This window comes from Ambystoma mexicanum, chromosome 6p, assembly GCF_040938575.1.
Source record: "Ambystoma mexicanum isolate Mex_15411 chromosome 6p, UKY_AmexF1_1, whole genome shotgun sequence".
Lineage (NCBI taxonomy): Eukaryota > Metazoa > Chordata > Amphibia > Caudata > Ambystomatidae > Ambystoma > Ambystoma mexicanum.
In genome coordinates this window covers 807821604-807833929 of record NC_090935.1, presented here as the reverse complement: position 1 = coordinate 807833929, position 12326 = coordinate 807821604, and positions in this window count along the sequence as shown.

Below are 12326 nucleotides of genomic sequence, written 5' to 3'. Positions count from 1 at the left end.
CGCCGGCATCAGAGGGATCAGCCTGGAGGCCAGCATCTTCGCCATAATTTTGTTGTCGAGATTGATTAATGAGATCGGCCTGTAGAAGCCGCACTCCTCGGGGGGTTTGTCGGCTTTGTGGCGTAGGGTTACATTAGCTTTGCGTAGAGTCGGTGGAAGCAAGCCCGTTTCCATTTCCTCTTCGTAGACTCGTAGCAGCAGTGGCGCGAGGATTGGTGCAAATGATTTATAAAATTCACCTGTTAGCCCGTCGGGGCCCGGTGCTTTGGTGCTTGGTAAGTCTTTGATGGCCTGCAGGATTTCCTCTTGCGTGATGTGTAGGTTTAGGGGTTCTCTCAGTGTTGCATCCACCCAGTACAGTTCTATTTCCTCTAGGTATTACTTTAATCCTTCTTGGGTGGCAGTGAAATTGGTTTTGTATAGATTTTGGTAAAAGGTGCAGAATGTTTCGGCAATTTCCTTGTCTGTGTGTACCATAGTACCTTGGGGGTTTCAAATTTGTTCTATCTGTGTTGGTTTGCGGTCCGCTGCTATCAATCTCGCGAGGAGGGCACCTGTAATGCTCACCTGGTTCCCACGGGGGCGCTGGTCTAGTCTGGATTGATGTGGCCTCTTCTAGCGTGATGCGCAGGACCCGGAACACCGATTGGACAGGACCTCCAAATCGTGCTTGCCTGGCCCGTAGGAATATCCTTCTGCAGATGAGAAAGGGGATTAACAGTCTGCAGAATAGTGTGCTAGCTCCCCCCTTTCCCCCTTCGTTCCTCTCTAACTTCCTCCAAACCCCGGTTTAAGCTCACCTTATGGTTTGGAAGGATGAACTCTCCGTCCTGCTTCTGGTGCAGGGGCGCACGTTCGTCCAGTTACTTCACTGGTTTTCAGAATGGCGCTGGCAAAATCCACTTGACTTTCCTGAGCGATGCGCAGTAAGTATGAAAGTTCAAAGTTCAAGTGAGGCCCCCTTTATGTTGTCTTTCTAACCTGTGATCTGTCCTTTATTTCAGGTGCAGAATGAAGGCGATGCGTCGAGGGGTTAAACTGCCGAGGTGAGTAGTGATGAGGGCGATCCCTCTAAATGTCCTTATCATTCCCCAGAAATGTCTCTTGTCCTTTCCCCATAGGGGCCGGGGTACGGTACCTGCCAATGGGGCGGCGCCGACCCGAAATGTGGAAGAAAAGCCGGTAAGTATTATGGCTGTTAATCAGGCTTTCCTTCTGTGTTCCTTCTGCTCACCTTTTGTTTCTTCCTCTCTCCCCTAGGTGCAGAGATGTGGCGTCCGATGCTGACAGCCGCGATGGAGCCGGGAGATGTCTCGAAGACAGGTGGGAGAAGCGTGGCGCTGCAGCGAGCAACGCAATGCTTTTAAATGGAAGTCTTTCTTCAGGGATGCTGGCGAGAAGATTCCGGATGCAGGTAAGAAGTTTGAAATAGTCCTTGGTTTTTCACCTTTCTCTTCTCTTCCTTCCTTGCAAGTCCTCCAGGTTCGAGGCGGGCGTGGCTGGAGTCCAGGAGCAGGAGCAGACACGGTGAGCGTTAAGCTGCAGGAAGCAGAACAACGCGAAGCATGAGCTGCTGACTGGGCGTGGCTTAAATAGCCTCCAAAGAAGTCCCAGGTATGTATCCTTCCCCAACTAGGTATGTATCCTTCCCTGGCCACGCCCGAGTGAAAAAATAGTCCCTATGAAAAAATAGTCCCTTTCAGGTCTCAGGGAGGCCTGAAGTGTGCAGCATGGTCTGCATCAGGTAAGTGCACAAAACACCTTCCTTTATGAGCCTGGCGCCTATGGCGCCAGGACTGATGTCCAACATGAGCCTGGCGCCAAAGGCGCCAGGGCTGAGTCCAAAGAGCCCCTATAAGGGGCCGCTGGGCTTTTACCCGAGGGCATGATGCCTGCTTCCGGGGGTGCTGGGCCTGGCCTGGTGCTCCGGGGGTAGGCATCATGACAGCACCTGGGTTCTGTCCCTCTCCGTATTGGCGAATGCGATGACTGTGTGATAAAAATCTTAGTTCACGCTCTGCAGTCACTCTGAAGTTGTCGAGTTCCTTCTTTAATCCTACCAACACGTGTGGTTCTGGAGTTGTGGTCTGTAAGTGCTCGAGCTCTTTCAGTCGGGCCTCGCTCGATGCAAGTTCGCGCCTTATGAGCTTGAGGATTCCCTGTTCCTTGGACAGACAGATCCCTCTGATGTAGCACTTCAGGAATTCCCAGAGGGTCCCGGCTGATGTCACTGAGCCTTGGTTAAGTTCGAGGAAGGATATGATTTGTGCGCGGAGTTCGTCCGCAAACACCTGGTCTTGTAGGGAACCAGTTTTGAACCTCCAGTGTCTCCTCCTCTCCGATGGATCTAGTGGGGTACATTCCACTGTAACAGCCGAGTGATCGGATATTGTTCTGGGTAGTATCTGGCTGTTCGACCATTGGGCATAGCTGTGTGCGGATACCAGTATATAGTGGAGACGGGAACTTATCTTGTGGACCCAGGAGTGGAAGGAGTAGTCGCGGGTCTCACCGTGCTGACGCCTCCATATGTCTACCAGGTCGTAGGCTTTGCAAATTTCGATCACTTGGAGGGCGGCTTTGGGGACAGGTGTGGATGATGGGTGGGACATATCCCAATAGGGATCCAATACAGTGTTCATGTCGCCGGCCCAAATGATTGTTGCGGTTCTCACTTCTCCCAGATGAGTCATTACCCAGTCAAAGTTATTATGTCCATCAGCGTTTAGCCCGTAGGAGTTTATGATGATAAATTCCGTATTGTCCAGGGTCGCATGTACAAGCAGCGTCCTTCCTTCTTCGTTGTTTTTAACCGAAATTATTTTGAATTTCAAGGATTTGTGTAAAAGGATTGCCACACCTCTGGCGTATGAAGAATATGATGCAAAATATCTATGGCAGCCCCATTCTCGGGCCCAGCGGTTCTCTGTACCGGGGAGGAGGTGTGTTTAGTGAATCAACGCGATGTCTACTCTGTGTCTACGGAGGTACTGTGACATCTTCCTGGATTTAGTTGGGTTATTGCCCCCTTTAATGTTCCAAGTGGCTAACTTGAATGTTCTTGTTGATAGCCTGTTTGATAGTTTGGGTTGCGTGGAGGTTGGTGGCCGTAGCGGGCCAGGATGCTATTGTGTTGTGTTCAGGTTACTGCTCTCTTTATCAGGGGTAGGTTTTGTCGCATCGACTTGGTGGTCATGGTTATAGGCGGGGGGTTACAGACCGGGGGTGAGCACACTTCAGTAACTGTAAACTATAACCCCCCCAATCATGGGCAACCTGCCCATCCAATGTCCCTTTCCCGATTCCCATAACATAATTGAACTGCGCATGGGGCGCTAGGGAGCAACCAAGGTTGGCGCACCATAAAGAACATTGTGACTGGAAATAGTCCAGGGGCGCCTTCAGTGGCCTGGGCATGGGCGAGAGCGGTTATCATGGCGAGTCCCGTACGTCTCGGTCTCTTCTTTGGAGTCTTGGGTTATTACTATTTTGTTTGCACCCCAACTTGTCGAGAAATGTATTGGCCTCCTCGGGTGTGGAGAGAAGAATTGTGACTTGCCCTTATGTTGAATTCGAAGTTTGGCTGGGTATAGCATGGAGTAAGGCAGTTTGTTATCTTGCAGCCGACGCTTCACTCCGGTGAATGTTCTGTGCTGCGCTTGAACTACCGGGGAGAAGTCTGGGAAGAATTGAAGGTCGTCTTCATAGTATTGTAGCTTCCCTTTCTCCCTGGCCAAGTGTGGAATTGTGTCTCGGTCTTTGAAGTGAAGCAGTTTGGGTATAATTGGGCGCAGAGCAGTCCCTGGGACAGGTCTGTTGGTCGGGACTCTGTGGGCTCTCTCTGTTGTAGTGCATCTCCTTTAATCCCTTCGGGGAGGAGACCTCTCTAGTGAAGGGAGCATGTATTATGATGTCATGGAATGTTGGTCTGTGTTTTGCTTGTTTGGTTCTAAGTTGGGCAGTTGGAGGAGAGAACTGAAGGGAAGGGAGCCCATTATATGTGGGGTCTTCTTTTCTTGTTTACTGACCTAAATAAACCCAATTATATGACTTACCTCCTTCCGCATCATCTTCATAACAATGGCGACGAGGATGGGATGAATGTCTATGGAAAGCAGGTGAAGAGAAGACCCCAGCTGAGTTACGCTGCTTTGGCGAGCCCCGTGTTGAAAGAGGCGTTTCATGAACTGGATCGTGTTCCTGCTGCCGGCCGTGCTGTCCAAATTTATGCTGCCTGTGCCAAACACGGCGTGAAAGGGCCAGCTCGTTTTCCCTTCCGTGAGCGGCCTCTAAAGTGGAACGACTGTTGACGAGAGAAGTGTCCGCGTCGCTTGTCCAAGGTGCCGGCCTACGCGGAGAGCTGAGTAAGCCAGCTGATCACGCGAACGTTTCAGCCCGCCAGGGGCTGTCATTTAGAAGAAACTGCCGGCGTCGAGGGATAACTGCTGGGAGGGCCGCTCCGCTTTCCTGTGGCGTTGAGCGGGCATTTGTGCGGAGGTCTTCGCGTTGGCCGCTCCGCTCCCCTGTAGCGTTGAGTGGCCACCGCGTGCAGGCCTGCGCGTATGCAGCTCCCCAACGCACCTCTCCGACGTAAAGTAAGTGCTATCCTGTTTATTATCTCCGGCGCAGCATTCGTTGTGTGCCCGAGATAGACGGCTGAGGAAAGGCGTGGGGAGCGGTACCGTATTACTCCTAAAGGAGGGACATTGTGAGCACAACACTACCGTGAACTTTATAATAGAGGGGTATTTCACATTTTAAGGAGGAGCCTGATCCTCTCATGTGTTACTTGTTGGCAAAGTAACAAGTACATAATTGAAGTGTTTGGGCGACTTCAATATTACTTAACATTAAAGAAGACACCTGAAGAGTGGAAATTCTATTGAACAGGGAGAACTTAAAAAGCACAACCAAGAGACATTTTGCAATCAGGGTATGGCAGCCTTGCCAGGGATATCAGGTCCCCCCATTTTTATGCCAACCCCAGGCGCGGCAAGAATTGCGTGGCCCCAATGGCGCAAAGGTTTTCTGCACTACATGAAGGCAGCCGGCGGGTCAGCCTATTCCAGCGAGAGGAAGTTGGCGTTATTGCTACACTTTTTGGGTTTCGAGGGCCAAAGAATTTTTGAAACTCTACCGCAACTAGTGAGTGATGGAAGCGGGGATGAATTAAATGAGTTTGAGTCCGCATTAGTGAAGCTAGACAAGCATTTTAACCCAAAAAGGAGCACAATTCTGGAAAGGTACAATTTCCGGATGCGCACACAAGTCCAAAATGAATCTGTGGAGGATTATGTGACTGCATTGCGACATCTGGCTCTTACATGCAAATTTCAAGGAAGTTTCGACGAACATATTCGTGATCAATTCATGACACACTGTCGATCCAACAAGATACGAGAGGAGTTGTGGCTAAAGGATGAGCCGAGTTTAGATGAAGTGTTGGAACATTCTCTGGCATGTGTGGCCAAACGTTCCAAAACTGAAGGAGGGGAGCCCAAAGAAAATAAACCGGAGGTGTTGTCCGTAGCTGAGGGAAAGAACAAGAGGAAAGGAAGAAACAGACAGGCAGGGAAGAATAATCCAGAAGATCGGAAGGGTCAAGTTTATATACAGAGATTTGAAAAAAGGAGGATAGGAAGGACGAAAGACTATGTTATCGGTGTGCTAGTGCGACACACTTCGCATCTTCTGTTGTGTGCCCAGGACGGAAAAGTACGTGCTCAAAATGCAAAAGGAGAGGGCATTTAGCATCGTGCTGCAAGAACTACCAATTTGGACAGACAAGCCAACGGAGGGTTTTATATGTAAATGAGGAAGAAGATGGAAGGTCATCAGAAGACGAAGTTGTGGTGCCGTTACAAAATGTTATCGTGAATACTGTTAATGTTGTTACGAATGGTGGGGATCTGGAGGATTGTGAACGACCTTATGCTGAGGTAATGGTAAATGGGCGTAAGGTGTCAATGATGGCTGACTCAGGGTCGAAAATAACTTTAATATCCAGGGTTGCCTTTGAGTGCGAAATGAAAGGGGTAGTAGCTGAGTTATCAGAGCCCGACATAAGTCCAGGAGGATACAACCAGGATCGTATTGATTTATTGGGTTATGTGTGGAGTAGGTTTGAATTCAAGGGACGCAGCTTTGAGGTCAAGGTGTATGTCACGAAGAAGGGGCAGTCTTTGTTAGGGTGGAGAGAACAAATGAATTTAGGGATCAGATCGATCCAAATCATCCAGAGCAAGTGCTGCAAATTTCCAAAGTGTCTGCGAGTCTTGATAGATACATGTCGGAGTTTGGGAAAGTGTTTGATGAGAGGTTGGGAAGGGTGAGAGGGTTTCAGCACCAGATAACATTGAAAAAGAATAGTGTGCCAATCGTGGCGAGGCTCAGGCCTGTGCCCCTAGCTTTGAGGGGGAAAGTGCAAAAGGAATTACAGAAGTTGTTGGAGTCAGGTGTGATTGAGAGAGCTGGTGGGGTTGAGTGGGTATCCCCAGTGGTGATTTTGAAGAAAAGTTCAGGTGACATTAGGTTGTGTGTTGACATGCGTGAGTTAAATAAGTGTGTGTTGGTGGACAGACATCCTCTGCCCAACATGGGTGAACTGTTGACCATGGTGGGCGGAGGAAGATTTTTCTCCAAGTTAGATATGACGTCAGCGTATCATCAGGTTGAATTGGTGGAGGAATGTAGGAAGGTTACTGCTTTTGTGACGCATGAAGGTGTTTTTCAATTTAGGAGAATGCCATTCAGGCTGGCGTCCGCTTCATCAGTATTTCAGAAGATCATGGATCGTTTGTTGAAGGGATTAAAGGGGGTGTTCTGTTTTCAGGATGATGTGTTGGTGAGTGGTGTAACAATGGAAGAACATGACAAGAACCTGCGAAAGGTTTTGAGGATATTTGAGGAAAGAGGTATTACTTTGAGGGGTGAAAAATGTGTGTTTGCTGTGACGAAAGTAGATTACCTAGGACATGAAGTGTCGGGCGATGGAGTTAAACCCAAGGAAGGTATGATTGATACCATTAAGAGTGTTGAGAAACCGAGAAGCAAGAAGGAGCTATGCTCTTTTCTAGGAATGACGGAATTTAATCACAAATTTGTGATAAATTATGCTGACAAAGTACAGGAGATGAGAAAGATTCTCAAGAAGGGCGCCGATTTTGTATGGAATAGCCAGTGTGACAGGGAATTTAACAGGATAAAGGAAGAAATAAATATGGCTGGTCCATTAGGCTGTTTTGACACGAGGAAACTAACCATGATCACAGTTGACGCTAGTGAGAGAGGACTAGGAGCTGTGCTTTCACAGAAGCAGGAAGATGGTTCTGAGGAGGTAATCGCCCATGCCTCGAGGGGTCTCAAGGGAGCAGAGTTAAGGTATTCTGTTCTAGAGAAGGAGGCTTTGGCATGTTTTTGGGCTGTGGAACGTTTCAGGAATTTTGTGTGGGGAGTAGAATTTGTGCTGCGAACGGATCATAAACCCTTAAAGGCCATTTTTGAGAATAAGGGACTGGACAAAGTATCTCGGAGAGTGGCAGGGTGGGTTACCAGGATGCAGACACATTGTTTTAGGATGGAGGTCATACCCGGGAGGGAAAATATTTTGGCCGATAGTCTATCAAGGATAAGGGTGGCAGCACCTGAAAGTACGGAAAGTGAGGAAATGGAATTGGTGTTCGTCAACACCGATGGCATAGTATCCAAGCAGGAGTGGTTGGATGAAATGGAGAGAGATGACATCATAAGGAGGGTAATCACATATGTTGAATCGGCAGTATGGCCAAATAAAGCGGAATTGGCGGAGGAAGTGAAACCGTATTGGGAGGTGAAGGATGAATTATCCGTAAATGATAATATTTTGTTCAGATGGGATAGGGCAGTGGTTCCGATAGGATTAAGGAAGAAAGTGGTAGATTTAGCACATAGTGGTCATATTGGGATCACCAAGACTAAAGGAGTGTTAAGAGAAGATTATTGGTGGCCGGGTTTTGACAAGGAGGTGGAAGATCGTTTGGCAAACTGTCAGTTTTGTGTTAAGAGTGGAAAGGGAATAGCGGCCAGAAAGCAACCTTTAGTGGATGTTGGTCTTCCGTCCAGGGTATGGTGTGATATAGCCATGGACATACTTGGTCCCTTGGAACTTGGTTATGCTCGGGGAAAGTATATAGTTGTGGTGGTGGATTTGTTTTCCAGATGGGTGGATTTTAAGGTTGTGAGGGATATCACGAGTGAATGTATGATAAAGGTTCTACAAGAAATTTTTGCAAGTGAGGGTTTGCCTGAGACCATATTGACCGACAATGGGCCCCAGTTTATTGGAGAAAGATTTTCTAACTATTTGAGGAAATGCGGAGTTGGTCACAAAAGAACCTCATTATACCATCCCGAGTCAAATGGTGTGGTTGAGAGAATGAATAGGTGTGTAATGGAGAGTGTACGTATGGGAGAAGAGTGTGGTTTAGACAAACTAGCTCTAATACAAAACAGAATGTGGGCTCTGAGGATGGCGCCGCATTCTACGACCGGTCTATGCCCATTTGAACTCATGAGGGGAAGGAAGCCATATTCCATGGCTTGTCCGCCATGGTTGGGAAGATGTAGGGAGACTGATCTTGTTGTGGATGAGGTGAGAAGGTCATTAGTGAGGAAGAAGTCAGATTGGGTCAAGCGTGAAAATTTGAGGAGAGGAAAAAAGGAGTTGCGTGTGGAGTGTGGTGACTGGATTAGGATAAGGAAAGCGGTGATAAGGAGGAAGGGGGAGTCCATTTATTCGGATCCTGTCAGAGTTGTGGCGGTTATGAAAGGAGCAGTGCGTGTTGCTGGAGGGCAAGTGTGGAATAAAGATAGAGTTGCCTCAGTGAAGAGAGGAAATGTGTGAAAGTCACATGCGGGAAAATGACCAGGAGGGAAAGCAAGGAAACGGCAACTGAGCCGTTCGTGGGGAATTGTTTTAGGTCAGTTTTGAATTGTGACTCAGTTAGGGTAATATTTTGTTTTAGATCAATTAAATGTTAAATGTTATCGTAACATGCTGAAAAGAGAAAGGTGATCAGACGATATATATAAAAAAAAATAAAAAAAAACGAGGGGAGATGTGTTGTAGTGCATCTCCTTTAATCCCTTCGGGGAGGAGACCTCTCTAGTGAAGGGAGCATGTATTATGATGTCATGGAATGTTGGTCTGTGTTTTGCTTGTTTGGTTCTAAGTTGGGCAGTTGGAGGAGAGAACTGAAGGGAAGGGAGCCCATTATATGTGGGGTCTTCTTTTCTTGTTTACTGACCTAAATAAACCCAATTATATGACTTACCTGCTTCCGCATCATCTTCATAACACTCTCCACCACAAATATATTGGAAAGCGCGGGGCACCCAAATGTTTCTTTGCATAGGGTCTCTACAAAGTCTTCCATTTTTTTGGTATTTTGCTGTTCTCTCACTCCAAGGATCCTGACATTATTTCGGTGGGAGCGCCCTTCGAGATCCTCGTTTTCTGCTAATACGGCTTTCATTTGCCTTTCCAGTGTTGTTACTTTAGTGGTAATTGAGGCCACGTTGTCTTCTGCGTTGGAGATTCGTTGTTCTGCGGCGTCTAGCCTGTCTCCATGCTTATCCAGGCCATGTTGAAGTTGATCCACTTTAATGGATAGGGAGTCCAACTTGCTGTCGATGTTTCCTATGCCGGCCTTTAGCTCGAGATGGATCTCTCTGATGTCTAGTCTGGGCAAGGTCTTCGTCTTGAGGTCTGGGTTCTTTGGGGCTCCCCAGACAGCTGTTCGTTTTTGGGGTTTTGATTATGGTTCCTGCTTTGAAGTTCAACCTCCTTTGTGACTTATCAGATTTCCCCATCATGATGGCTTTGTCGCTCCCAAATTATTTATGGTGTCCTGTCTATAAAGTTATCCAAATGTAGCTCTTTTTTGGGAAATTGCCTGATGAGCTCACCGGAGTCCTTTTACGAGCGGAACTGGTGGTGGTTGACTGTGGCGGTATGGGGACTCTCCAGTGGGTCTTAGGAGGTCGCCTCCTGATGGAGCTTGCGATCGTGGGGTGAGGGGAGTCCGGGCTGATAGCCAATTTTCACTTCTCTTTTGTGGGCGTTTGCCAGTAATACTTGCCCGGGGAAAGGACGGGGTCCGGACTGGCGGGGATCCCTGGTTTCTTGTTGGGGCTCAGGCTGCCTCTGAGGACACTCCCGTGTAAGCACCTGAAGGGTGAAGCCCCGTGTGGTGATGGTTCCGGACCGTAGTAGTTTTGGGGAGGTGGCCTAGGGTCCGACTGCTGCCCTAGGTGGAACGGCCGATGTTCCCGGAATCCCAGCAGGCCAGTTACTAAGCCTGCAGTTCGGCGAACCAGGCGATAGATCTCGTCCGGCTTTCCCCCGCTTCTCTTCCAGTGACAGTGTGTGCGGCGTCTGCCGTGAACTGTGGGCCTATCGGAGGTAAGCGGGTTACCGCCCCAGTTCCTGTCTCCCTTACAACTTCTCCCCGTGGGGGGGCGGGATGGCAAGGTGATGTGACTCTTTGGCGGTGGATCGGGCTGCGCTGTCGTGTTCGGCTCCCGAGTCTGGAGCGCTGTATGCCAGCATGGGTTGCACTGAGGGGGGGGGGGGTGGCTCATCTGGGATGAATGCTTTTCCCCTCGCCCCTCTGCTGTGCGATCCGGTCCTCTGGTCGCCTGGTGGTCCGGGGATCCGTCGCCTCCAGGCCCGCCTTGCTGGGGGGTGGCGTGGGTCGCCGCAGGTGAGCGCTGGTGGCCGGCTCTACGTGTAGCCTCCCCTGGTGGGTATGTGGCAGCGATGGCACAGCGGGGTGGGGGGCCTCCGAAAGTAACCGCTCCTGTGGCTGGGATTCGGGCGCTGCCCTGGGGGCATCGGCAGCGCTGGGGCTCCACCTCCCGCCTCCGACGACCCTCGGAGGATGTCGCGGTGAGCTGCTTCGCCGCCTCCTGCACCCTGCAGGCCCCGGGCCCGACCGAAGGCAGAGAAGGGGTCTTGTCGCCGCCGTCGTCTCTCGGTTTGCAATTGACCTCCCTGGGATAGCAGCCGGTCACTGGGGGTGGCGGATGGCCCCTGGAGTCGTTCTTTTTTGCAGGATTTATGTGGTGCGCTCCCAGAGCTCACATCAGAGCCGCCATCTTGGCCGCGCTCTGGAGCCCTCTCAGCTTCACCTCACTGATGATGCCCAACTAGGCTGAAACACGTGTATGGGGTTGCTGTGGTACTCTTGTTTAGAGGAAAATTGACTAGCATTTCGGGCGTTTCCTAAATCGATTTGTATCACTCTGTTGAAGATGGATGGTGACTCACAGTACGCTTGGGGCAACCTTGTGTGTTTCCATTTTGTGTTGCGGTACGTGAAACTTGTCAGATCCTGTGAGTCTGAGTGCAGAGGTATCGAGAAAAAAAGCATTTTTGAGGTCAATCGCGGTAAACAGTGATGCCTCTGCTGGGATCCCACATAGTATGGTAGCCGGGTTAGCTGCTATGGGGTACTCTGCCTCTACAATGTGGTTCAAGGGCCTTAGGTCCTGGATAAAACGCCAAGACCCTCCTTTCCCTTTGCGTACAGGGTACACAGCAGTGTTGTAAGATGATTCTGATGGTACTAGTATACCATTGTTTATTAGGGCGGTTATTGTTTCATATATGCCCTCATCTGCCTCTTTTGATAGTGGGTATTGTTTCACTCTTGGTAGCATTGCTTCTTTTTTCAATTTTATTTTTATGCCACCAATGCTTTTGATATAGCCAACGTCATATGGACTGGTGGTCCACAGTGATGTTGGTACAGCTGCCATGTCTTCCTCGTAAACTGGCACTGGTGTAGGGGCAGGTGCCTCGAGTGCCATTGCCATTTTCTGTGCCACCTGCTTGTATGCTACCTTCAACCTTATGTTAATCCTCACCCCAAACACCATCTCTCCCTCTCCATTGTCGTCTGAGAAGAGCTCCTCATCAGGCACCTGTGTAAACCTGCATCCCTCTGGCAGTGCTATTACAGCTCTCCAAGCTCTCCCCTCCCTTTCTTGGGCATGTACTGCGATGCAGTCAGCAGTTGCCATAATGCTCTCAATGCTCACTGAAATCATTTTCCCTTCAATTTCACTTTCTGGTGTCTCTGGTCTGAATAGGTATGCTGCTGGCCTCCTCCAAATGTTTCCCTCAATTCCAGGCAACCATGCAATTGCCATGTCTGTCCCATATTGGAAGATCTCTGCATCTACAGGCTCAGCCTGGGCCACTGTTTGGCCACAGTAAGCCTGCAGTATTTGTCATGCTGTGAGCATGTTAATTCCTGGTGTAGAGCAAATTATGCCCTTCTCCG